Here is a 13,053-nt window from a genome sequence, read left to right as displayed (position 1 = left end):
TTTATGTGGAAGGGAATTCTTAATCCAACCTTACATTCCACCACTCTTGATTCAGTATCTTCAGGATCCAACCATACACACAGCATCCCATCTTCTGCTAATACATACTTGTTGACTAAATTCTGTAGTTCATTAATAGTATAGTCTGTTCCTTTTTTACTATGCCTACCTCTTTCCATGTCAGATACTGCTATGAATTAATTCTGTAGTAAGCTAAGGAATGACAACCCAAAACTATCAAGTCTTTAATGCTTGAGAACTCATGTTATCCTATGAGGAAAAAGGGCCTTTGAGCTGAGATTAAGGTAAGGATAGTTAAATGGGAAGATTATCCTGGATTATCAGTGTGGGCACTATATACAGTCACAGGCATCTTTATATAAAAGAGACCGGAGGGGCAGGAGAGGCTAGGTAGGGATTGATAGGAGGCTATGTGATCAAGCTCATGCAGGGAGACTGAAACCAGGCTCACAGAAATCCCAGATGTGGAGAAATGTTATGGATGAAATACTAACCAGAGAGAAGGGAACACCTTGTCTGGGCTCATGATATTTACATGAACCCTTGTTTAGTCTCATGATAGTTAAAAGTCCACCATGTTTATTCTAAATATAGACATGATATTTACAAGTCCACCATGATATTGACAAGAAATTTACCAAGTTCCCTGGTCAGTTTCCTGTAAAAGAGTACCATGAAAGACCTCATTGGCAATCTATTCTGGACTCCTCTCACTCTAGAGAGGTGCTTTTCTTTCCCATTCTCTTCTTTTTTTTAAGATTTTATTTATTTATTTATGAGAGACACAGAAAGAGAGAGAGGCAGAGACACAGACAGAAGGAGAAGTAGACTCCATGCAGCGAGCCTGATGTGGGACTCCATCCTGGAACTCCAGGATCATGCCCTGGGCAGAAAGCAGACACTAAACAGCTGAGCCACCCAGGTATCCCTTCTTTCCCATTCTTAATAAACACTTCACTTAATAAACTTTCACTTCACCCTTTTGTGTCTACAGGATTCATTTGATTCTGAGAGACAAAAACTCTGCAACCCTGCAACATTATGACCACAAACCAAGGAATGTAGGTAGCACCAGAAGCGGAAAGAGGCAAGGAATGATTCTTCTCTAGACCCCCTTGAATGAACACATCCCTGATGGCACTTTATCACCTAGTAATACTGCTTTTGGACTTTGAAAGAATAAATTTTTATTGTTTGAAGCACCTAGGTGATTTGTTGCAGCAGCCACAGGAAATGATTAACAATGCTAATTAAATTTGTGGTCAGGAGGAAATAGGCAGTTAGATGATGAGGGGAGCACATGTTTCCTACAAGGAAGACACCTCTATATTTTCTTCAACCAAGAGGTGAATTCTGAGCTTTGGCACAAAGACACAAAGGGATAATTTTCCAAGTGCAAAGCTGTCAGAAGAATCTGATGTTTGAAGACTTCTGAGTGTGCATTTACAAAGAAAACTCCATAGGAAGTCTCAGAGTCCCAATCCTTCCTTTCAGAGCCCTGACCTTAGTGTAACATATTGCTGGGATTGAGAATACAACTTTCTCAGGAGCTCTGCTTCTTTCATAATTAAGTTATAGCCCTGATCCTACGTATTTTCTATGTTCCAGCTGCAGGAAATGAGAGTCCCTGTACATGCTGCCAATGAAGCCATATGCCTTTCACATTTAGGTTTTAATTGAGGATTGATCATCCTCAGCCTTTCCAAGGCATCAATTGAACTCAGCAGCATCTATTGGAAGTATAAAACAAAACAAAACAAAACAACAACAAAAAACACCTTTTTTAAGTCTCTGCCACCACCATTATATCCTACATTAGCCAAAATTTCAGGTCCTTTTAAAAACAGAGTGAATATAGTTTAGAAAGTGAAGAGACTAGAAAACAGCTAGATGACTTCTGACTCTTAAGTAAATTTGTTTCAATTAGTACGTAAAATAGTCCAAAAAGACTGACAATAAGATAGAAAAAAAAAGAGGTTTTAAACAATTCTTTCATGTTGTGATCTCTTTGTAGGACTGAGTTTTAGATTTCTTTTTTAATTGGTTGCAAACAAGTCGTAAGGCAAGTACACACTTAGCAACATGTCCCCTGAGAGACATCTGGTTTCTTGAAGTACTTTTTGTGCCACATAAATCTGCATAGGTAAATGGGTGTGATCAGCTAGAAAGTAGAGCCATTGGTGGGGATCTTCCTCCCTGAGGCAGAGAAGAGAGGAGGCAGGAACCAGTAAGTCTGCAAATTAGGGTAGGCATGGGGTTAGTCTGTTTGGGACGGGATTTTTTTCTCATCGACTTTGTTTTTAATAGGTTTCAAAAATTCTGTGACAGATTTCTTGGTCAAGTTGTTTTCACTTAAAAAGTACTGACTTTAAAAACTAACAACCTAAAGCTGCCATGAATACATCCAGACAAACACAAACACACAGACACACACAAATGGTCCATAAAACATTCTCTTTTCCTTCTGAAGGTTTTGCTAAGTATTGTTATCATTAATTGGTCTTTTACTATTAAACTTAAATGGCCAATTGGGACGAACAGTTTTGAGGCTTTTTTCTACCACTGATTAAGACTGGGTTGTCAGGTATTATGCATAATATTTAGCCTCCTGAGTTTTCTAAGACTTGAAGTTGGGGAAGACTATTTTGTTCTTGAAAGAGCTAGAGGAGATGACATCTAAGCAATATACTACAATATTTACCAGAGCTGCCTACGTAAATGAAGTATTAAAATTATATGTTAATTATGATTACACATATGACGTTAAAACTAAATATCCATATGTATTTTATGCATGTGCAAAAACATTTGATGATTAACACATGATAGTATACCAAGGATATTAAAGTTAAAACTTCTTTGACCAAGTAGAAGATGATGTATGGATGGAATAACTCTGAACCTAAGAAGGGAAGAAGCAATGCCCAAAGGCGTAAAAATGTAATGGATTTTTTTGTAAATCTGAGCATGGGAAATATAAGACCATATAATCATTTAAATCAAAAGACATATTACATTGTTTTCAATTCTTATAAATGCTAACAAAAATATAAAATATTATTTAGACAAAATATGAAATATGAGCAATGGCAAAATATTGTACTTCCTCTCTACTAGATTAATTTTTTGCATCTATCTTAATTGCTTTTGTATGTCTGTGTTATCTCAAGCTAAAAAAATAAAAAAAAAAAGATAATGGTACTGTTATAAAATGCACTTAACTCCCTTATCAATTCACTTCCTATTTATACTTATGATGGTTACATCTTTAGATCAACTGATAGCCATATATTTTCATGTATTTTTGATCTGGAGTATAATATTGTACCTTGTGAGGATTGTAACTCAAATTAAGATAAATATAGCAGTTGCCAGATAATCACAATGTTCTTATTGTCTCCCAAGCAGAGTTTGTCTTACGTAGACCACTGTGAATCTTTGGTCTCTTTTTCTTGTTTGAACAAACTGTATGTTTTAATTGACATATTTATCTGAATGATAAATGTTTACATCTTTTTCCACTGAGGACATGTTTTAATGAATCATCCTATAAAGACTAGGAGTTTCAATAGCAGTGTATGGTAAAATATATATTTGCCTTTGATCTACAAATCCTCAGAAAGTGAGAACAAAAAATGGACAATCCTAAAATTAACTCAGATATTATATATTTATATATGTTTCATTCAACTGACTAAGGTTACTCTCTATACCTCTGTAAGAATTACAGCCAAAAACACTATGGGCACCTTAATTCATGCTATTCTATGTTGACGGAAGGACAAAGTTGCTGACTAGAGGTTTATAGCATTTGTCTAAAGGTCTGGGACCACGGTCCTTGACAAAATTAAACTGTAAACTATCTCAGTTATAAATTATTTAACTCTTGATTAAATTAAATTGACTAATCTTATTCTGGCAAAATATGACAATTGAAAAAAATGAATGGACTATAGAATTGTAAACAAACCTCCAAATAAAGCCATATATGTTGTATAAATTTGTGACTAGTTAGAAAGTTTGAAAAGTTATTCTGAGGTGATGGATAAAAACACTTTGAATACTCTTAGATTTTAATGATTATTTATTTCACTGGCATTTTGAATTACCTTGTCAAATTCCCTAAAGTGCCATATTGGAATTTCACATTACATTAAGTTTGTGTCTTTATTTCCTTGAATAAAATGCATCATTTTAGGTCTGTTTTTCTATATTTTTAAGTAAATTTTATATTTTGATTAAAATAATGTTTTTCTCTATTAGATTAATCTTATTCATGTGTTTTGTTTGCTGTTATATTTTAAATTTGTTTATTTTGGAAATGAAATTATTTTAATGGTTCTTGTAAAACGCAAATGTTTTTGACTCATTACTGTAGATACTTCTAAATACTTCTTAATGGCAATTGATATGGTAAGTATATTTTCTTTTTCTCTAATACTTATAACTTCAATTTTTGACATATTTTTCTTATTATTTAATTTATTTTGTTGCCTATGAGTTCAGAAACAATACTAAAGATGTGGTGTCTATGTGTACATTCTGGTCCTTAAATTTGCTGTAGAGTTGTGATAAGTAACATTTATTAGGTTAAAGATATTCTTTTAATTTTCTATGAAGCATTTTAAATTTCAAATTAGTCTTTGATTATATGAAATACTTTTTATCAAATATTTGTATCACATACTTTATGTATTATGTTGATTACGTGAATTATTTTAATATATCTAGTTAAATAATTTCAAGAATATATTAGTGTCATGAATTTACTACCATGGTTATCAAGCAGTTTTTAACACTATGTTATAGTTGTGAATTGTATAAACATACTTGGGTTTTTATTATTTTTATAAACATACTTATTTTTTATATTGTATCATCAAAACGGCACTGATACTGGATTTCCTAATCAGATTTTCGTGAATCAGAGACTGTGGTCCATAAAGCTTTTCAAATAAGTACAAGGTGAAAACAGAAGAGGCCAGGACTATAGACATATCTCCTTAGGTCTTTTCTTTCTTCATTTGATATTCACTGACCCAGATTAAGAGATATATTTCTAAGATAGGTGGGTAGTGACCATATTGGCACAGAAGCCAGGTAATGAAACATCTTCATTTTATACTCAGAGGCTAAATGGCTTATGTGACATTTTCCTGGAAGCCATGCCTCATAAATTTATATATTCCAGGCCTATTTACCATTATCAATCCTAGACAAATGAGTACATACTGCTAAAAGCCAGTCACCAGATTGTTTCTTTTTTCTTTCCCACAAACCTTCCTCTGATAAAGTGATCTACAGTTAAACCATTCATAATTACAAATTATCACACCTAAAGAGAATGATAAATTTTAATAAATTTTGCACAAGTGAGCCATCATATAATAGCCACCCAGGTCAAGAAATAAAACCCAGTCAGCACTCTTGAGGTGCAATAAACTCCTTTCTAATAACATTAATGGTAACCCAGAGGTAATCTCTAGCCTAATTTTTATGCTTGTTCATCTCCTGATTTGTTTTTTTTTAAAGTTTGATTGATTTAGAGGGTGTGTGGGGGAAGGGGTAAAAGGATTGAGAGAAAGAAGCAAAACCCATTGAGCAGGGAGCCCCAACGCAGGGCTCTTGATCAAACAACCCTGAGATCATGACCTGAGCTGAAACCAAGAATCAGAAGCTTAACTGATTGAGCCATGTAGGTGCTCCTGATCTTATATATTTTTTATGTCAGACTGTGTGGATAACTCCTTTCCCCTCACTGTCACTCACTAGGTTATCTACTTCTGTTTGTTTGGATTTTTATTTTTTTAATATTTTATTTATTTATTCATGAGAGACAGAGAGAGAGAGAGGCAGAGACACAGGCACAGGCAGAGGCAGAGGCAGAGGGAGAAGCAGGCTCCATGGCTCCTGGGTCTCCAGGATCAGGCCCTGGACTGAAGGTGGCGCTAAATCACTGAGCCACCCAGGCTGCCCCTTTTGTTTGGATTTTTAAATAAAAGTATGAGCTGAATTTTCATAAGCCTGTTGGCAGTTTGTTTCTTTTGAGAAATGTTATTCTGGTTCTTTGCTCATTTTTAAATTGGATTATTCATTTACATATTTTTACTATTGAGTTTTAAGAGTTCCTTACATATTTTGGATATTAACTTCTTATCAGATGAGTGGTTGGCAACTATTCTTTGGGGAAAAATGTGTATTCAGATCCTTTGCCATTGGGGAAAAAAATCAGATTATTTATTTATTTATTTATTTATTTATTTATTTATTTATTTGTAAATTATTGAGTAGTATGCGTTCTTATATATTTTAGAATATGAACCCTTTATCAGATGTATGATTTGCAGATATTTTCTCCCATTCAGTAGGTTGCTTTTTCATTCTGTTGTTTCTTTTGCTGTACAGAAGGTTAATAGTTTGATATGGTCCCCATTATTTATCTTTGCTTTGTTGCTTGTGCATTTGATGTCATACCTAAAAAAATCATTGCCAAGACCAATGTCAAGGAGATTTTCCTCCTATGTTTTCTTCTTGTAGTTTACTGTTTCAAGTCTTACACTTAAGTCTTTAATCAATTTGTTATAGAGTGCCATAAGATTGTGAATAGCTGCTGTTAAGTAAAAAAGTTTGCATGTGTTAGGTCCATTTCGTCTATAAGTGCTATTCCAGTCATCTATTTCTCTATTGAGTTTTCTCTCTGGACACCACACATACATATAATCCACTATTGTAAGTGGGTTATAGAAATTATAGAAATTCCATTATAGAAATAGAAATTATATTGCTGTCAATTTCTGCCTTGAGTTCTGTCTATATTTGCTTTATAAATTTAGGTACTCTGAAGTTTGATGGGTGTATATTTATCATTATTATATCTTCTGGTTTAATTGACCCTTTATCAGCATATAATGACGTTCTTTGTCTCTACACTTAGATTTAAAGTCCATTTTTTCTAAAATAAGCGTAAGCACTGTTGGTTTCTCTTTGAAGTATCTTTTATCTTCACTTCTCATCCTATTTGTGTCTTTAATTATAAAGTAAGTCTTCTGCAGATGGGAAGTTGTTGGATCTTAGTTTTGTTTTTATTTTTAGAAGTTTTAGATCGACAGCAAAAGTGAGCAGAAAATATAGTTTCCATATATCTCCTGTTCTCACACATGTACAACCTCCCCAGAGTGGTGCATTTATTACAAGTGATGAACTTACATTGACACATCATTGTCACACAAACCCAGAGTTTACATTTTAGTTCAATTTTGGTGTTGTACATTCTTGGTGTGTATTTGGACAAATACCTCATTATGGTATCCCACAGAGTATTTTTACTGCCCTCAAATCCTCTATGACCCATCTATTCACTCCCAGCCTCATCAACCTTTAGCAATCACTTACTTTTTTACTGTCTCCATTGTTTAACTTATTGTTAGGACTTAGTGGAGACTTTTTAGCTCCTTTCAGGTGGAACTGGTGAAAGTACATCTTGTTTTTGTATCCATTCAGACACTGTACTTTTTGTTTGGTGAGTTTGATTCATTTATATTAAAGTACTTTTGCATAAGTGAGGACTATTGGCATTTCGTTAATTGGTTCTGTTTATCTTCCATTTCTTTTGTCCTTCTCCTCTCCTACTTTCTTTTTGTTTCCTTTTATATTGTGCATTCACTAAGAAAATTTTATCTATTAACTTTACATTAGAGCATAAAGTGACTTATGCATCACCTTTATAGCATTACTTAAACTGTCTATGCCTATATATTTGTCTTTACAGTAATGTTTTTATATGTTTTTGTGGTAACATGTTTTCAATTTGAAGACCTTAAGTATTTCTTATAAGGCAGGTCTTATGATAGACTCCCTCAATTTTTGTCTGAGAAAGATTTTCTCTTTTCCTCTTCTTCTTTTTATTTTATTATTTATTTATTTATTTATTTATTTACTTACTTACTTACTTATTTATTGAGAGAAAAGAGCACAAGCATGGAGGAGGAGCAGAGGAAGAGGGAGAAGAAGCAGATTCCCCACTGAGCAGAGAACTGGACTCCATCCTAGGACCCTGAGATTATGACCTGAGCCAAAGGCAGATGTTTAACTGACCGAGCCACCCGATTTTCTTCCATTTTTAATTTTTTTATTTTTTTTAATTTATTTATGATAGTCACAGAGAGAGAGAGAGAGAGAGGCAGAGACACAGGCAGAGGGAGAAGCAGGCTCCATGCACCCGGAGCCCGATGTGGGATTCGATCCCGGGTCTCCAGGGTCGCGCCCTGGGCCAAAGGCAGACGCCAAACCGCTGCGCCACCCAGGGATCCCCTCTTCCATTTTTAAAGGATAATTTCATCGGTATAACTTCTTATTTGGTAGTTGTTTTATTACTTTGAATATATCATCCCATTCTTTCTTGGCCTACAATGTTTCTTCTGAGAAATCTGTCAATCTTATGAGCTATTCTTATACAGGGAAAAAACACTTTTCTCTTGGTACTGTCAAAATTTTCTCTTTGTCCTTGACTTTAAACAATTTGATTACAATGTGTCTTACTGTAGTCTTTGGGCTGAAAGTATGTGGCTATATTATATGCCATGGAGAGCGAGGGTTGGAGTAGGAAGAGGAGTGGTGGATAAGGTGGCAATTCCTTTACCTCAAACTTACTTGGGTAAGTTATTTCCCTAAAGACTTGACAGGTTAAAGTATGCTTATAGCAGTTGGGAACCCTTAGACCTGGTGCCTCCTGTCACATGCTAGAAAGTAAATCAAACTATGGCAATAGCATGGAAGGATTTGTCTGGAAGCAAATGCATTTTCTTTGATGGTAGAAATGATTGAAAAATAGCTACATTTTTATTGATTTGAACTTCAAGAGTTTACAGCAACAAAACTAAGTGTGTTAAATAAATTACACTTTTAATATTTCTAGATATCCTATGTTAGCATATTGCTATAAACTGAAGGTTTAATTTTTTTTAAGATTTTATTTATTTATTCATGACAGAGAGAGAAAGAGAGAGAGAGAGGCAGAGACACAGGCAGAGGGAGAAGCAGGCTCCACGCAAAGAGCCCAATGTGGGACCTGATCCCGGAATCCCGGGATCATGCCCTGAGCCGAAGACAGACACCCAACTGCTGAGCCACCCGGTATCCCTAAACTAAAGTTTTAAGTTCCTTTATAAATATATTGGTAACTAATCTCTAGTTTGAATCACATCAAATTGGTTCATATTTAATGTTTTCTTTAGTGAAATTTTACCAAAAATTCATTGTAGTATACCTCCCACTCCCTCTTACTGCTGATGTATTTATCCTAAAAACAAAACAAACAAACACAACAAAACAAAACAAAACAAAAACAAGAATACAGAAAGCAGAAAAAAGTAAAAACAATACACATTGCAGGGTCCAAAGCTTGAGAAATCTACACAATGATTTATTCATGGTGTCTAAATTATGATTCCTGATTTTCTGCTGATAGGCTATCCAGGGAAATGAAACTATTAACTGAAAGATTTTGAAAGTGAAAAATTGTGTCCCCAAAATTTATTTTATTTCTTTATTATTATACATCTCTCAGAAAAAAATTCTTAGTAACAAAGGATCTATTAATAGCTCTATCTTATAAGTGTAGACTCTTCTTTAAATTTGAATTGTGGAGATTATATTCTTGTCATAGCCTGTTTAATTTGTGACCAGATTAATGCTATTTAAGTCAATGTTTTAAAGAAAAACAATTATTAATTTAATAAAATATTTGCCTTGTCCTTGAATACTTAGAAATAATGTAGTTTCTAATAACAGTAATAAGAGCTGAATATTATATGCATGTTATCATTGAATCATTTTATTTTGATTAATATAAAGATATTTCAATTTACAAATGATAACTTCAGTGATGCTTAATCCAGTAGTTTTAAAAAGCTCATTTATTTTTGACCCACTTTGTGGTATAAATTGAAAAAGGTTGTAATAATAAAAATTACTGTTGGAAACAAGATTTCATCAGCTTTTATTAGAAACCCTTTGATAATAACTGATTTTAGAGATGGTATGTTTCCTTCATTTTAGAGATTGTTAAGACAATTCCCTCTGATGACACTAAAACATTTTTAGGAAATAATGTGAAAATAGTGAAAGTACATCTAATGCTTTTATTGTAGCCTCAAGCTATTCTATGAATATATAAATTGCCATTATTTTTGGTGTTCTGTGATTAGAGAAAAAAAGGTGACTTAAGTGTATTGCTTCATAATACCTGGTTGCCAATGACATGCATTGATATAAAGAATCAGGCTAACTTGAAATGAGCTGTAATGTTACAAGAAATCGTACCTCTTTATTCCCTGCCCCACGGTGAGGGTGAGTTGGCACACGAAGGTGCGGGCTGCAGGGGCTCCAGCCTGGAGGAGCTCCGGGAGGCGGGCTCCGCAGGAAGGTGGCGCGGACCATTGGCATCTCGGTGGACCCGCGGCGGAACCAGTCCACGGAGAGAGTCCCTGCAGGCCACCGCGCAGCGGCTCAAGGAATACTGCTCCAAGCTCTTCCTCTTCCCCAGGAAGCCTTCGGCCCCCAAGAAGGCGACAGCTCAGCTGAAGAACTCAAACTGGCAACACAGACGACGGGACCGGTCATGCCCATCCGGAATGTCCACAAGAAGGAGAAGGCCAGAGTCATCACAGAAGAGGAGAAGAACTTCAAGGCATTTGCCAGCCTCCGCATGGCCCATGCAATGCCCGACTCTTTGGCATCTGGGCAAAAAGGGCCAAGGAAGCTGCAGAACAGGATGTTGAAAAGAAAAAAATAAAGTGCTATTGGCAACTCCTAAAAACAAAACAAAACAAAAAAAACAGTTTATTGTAAAAATAGATGGATTTCAGCTTCCAAGGGTTTCCATTCTCAAAGTTATTCAAAGAATATTTTGTAGAGTCAACCCTTTAAGTTATTACATTTGTATTAACCTTATTTGGAAATAATTGTTTCAGTAGTATCAATTGAATACCAATCATAGCACTCTTTTCACTCAAAGCTGAGCATAATTTTATTTTTATAGATAAGAATATAATTTAAGAATCTACCATTTAGTGGCTTAACCTAAAGAAATCCTCAAACAGCATGTCTGTTAATGTTTGAAGCAGCTTCTTCATGTTCTTAACGGTATCTCTAGATGAGAAGTTTCAAATTTTGATGAAATTCATCACTTTCATTTTTTGATTGTTCTTTTGACCTCCCTAAGAAATATTTCTTACAGAAATCAGATGGTTGATTTCTACAAGCTGCTTGGATTTTGATCAGGATACATTTGCAATTACCAATCATTTTAGAGATAATTAGCATTATAACAATACAAAATCTTCTAATGTATGAGTATGATATGTCTCTACATTTTCAAAGCCTTTTGATTTTCTTTACTCCATAAAGTATGATAGTTTCCAGTGTAGTGGTCTGTCTTCAGTAAAAGATATTCTAAAGTAATTGATGTTTTAAAAATCTTATTGAAAATTGCACTTTAATAAAACATGCTTTTTCAGTTTTTCTTGCTAGTTTGCTAGCTTATAGAAACAACATTGATATTTTATTCTTAGGGGGATCCCTGGGTGGCTCAGTGGTTTAGCGCCTGCCTTTGGCCCAGGGTATGATCCTGGAGTCACGGAATCAAGTCCTGCATCAGGCTCCCTGCATGGAGCCTGCTTCTCCCTCTGTCTGGGTCTCTGCCTCTCTATCTCTCTCTCTGTCTCTCATGAATAAATAAAATCTTTTTAAAAAAATTATATTTTATTCTTAGACTTTGGTAAATTCACTTATTAGGTTTCTTAGGATTTTTCCAAACACATATTATCTGCATGTAAAATATTTTTACTTATTCCTTCTCTATCATTATGCTTTTTATTTCATTTTCTTAGATTATTCCACAATTTATGCCCTGTGCTGTAATAATGAATAGAAATGTTAAGATGACACACCCTTTTTTTTTTAAGATGACACACTCTTATCTTAGTTTCCAAATTAGAAAACACTATTCAGTATTTCAACCTCCAGAATATCAGTTATATATGGTTTGTACACAATCTTTATAACTTAACAAAGTTAACTTTTCCTATTTTATGAGAGATGTTCTGAAATTACAAATTGGTTTGAATTTTGTCAATACTTTCTCTGCAAATTTTGAGGGGATTGATTTTTTTTCTTTTTCCTAATAATGTAGAATATTACTTTGACTGTTTTGGGATATTAAAACAACCTTCCATAATGGGGATAAAATTATACCAAAGTTTGTTAAACCTTTTGTGTGTTTCATAATTTGATCTGCTAATATTTTTATTGAAAAATTTCTTTTTATGTTCATGAATTAATTACTTACATTGAATAAATAAAATTATTTTGGGAAGTATCCATTGTCCTCTATTTTCTGAAATAACTTGTGTAAAATTGTTATGATTTAATTATTAAGTGTTTGATAAAATTTATCAATTAAGCCATCTGGCCCTTGAGACCTCTTGAGAGAAAAAATTTAAATTGCCATTAAAAAATAGATGTAGAGATGGAGCTAGAAAGTATTATGCTAAACAAAATAAGAGAAAGAAACATACTATATAATTTCACTCATATATAGAATTTAAGAAACGGAACAGATAAACATAGGGGAAACAAAAAAAGAGAGAGGCAGGGACCCCTGGGTGGCACAGCGGTTTGGCGCCTGCCTTTGGCCCCGGGCGCGATCCTGGTAGATCCGGGATCGAGTCCCACGTCGGGCTCCCGGTGCATGGAGCCTGCTTCTCCCTCTGCCTGTGTCTCTGCCTCTCTCTCTCTCTCTTTGTGACTATCATAAATTAAAAAAAAAAAAAAAAAAAAAAAGAGGCAAACCATAAAACAAATTCTTAACTCTAGAAATCAAAGTGAGGGTTGCTGTTGGGGAGGTGTGCAGGATGATGGGTTAAATGGGATAGGTATTAAGAAGTGCACCTGTGATGAGCACTGAGTGTTATATGTAAGTGACACTCATTAAATTCTATACCTGAAACTAAAATTATACTGTATGTCAACTAA

General features: G+C 34.4%; 1 long non-coding RNA gene across 8 annotated transcripts in view; it reads right to left on the bottom strand.

Annotated features, from left to right (window-relative positions):
- Positions 1 to 13,053, bottom strand: part of LOC140603728 (uncharacterized) — a 210,868-nt gene that overhangs the window by 144,306 nt on the left and 53,509 nt on the right. For 4 of the 8 annotated variants that reach the window (XR_012006703.1, XR_012006702.1, XR_012006697.1 and 1 more), the window contains one exon: positions 10,326 to 10,830. This is a non-coding gene — a long non-coding RNA (uncharacterized lncRNA). Of the gene's footprint in view, positions 1 to 1,888; positions 2,255 to 10,325; positions 10,831 to 13,053 lie in introns of those variants that run through there. The other 4 variants (XR_012006700.1, XR_012006699.1, XR_012006698.1 and 1 more) reach the window with 3 other exon arrangements.

This window comes from Canis lupus, chromosome 14 (assembly GCF_048164855.1).
Source record: "Canis lupus baileyi chromosome 14, mCanLup2.hap1, whole genome shotgun sequence".
Lineage (NCBI taxonomy): Eukaryota > Metazoa > Chordata > Mammalia > Carnivora > Canidae > Canis > Canis lupus.
Note: the sequence above shows the minus strand (reverse complement) of the source record. Positions and strands in the feature narration are given on the sequence as shown.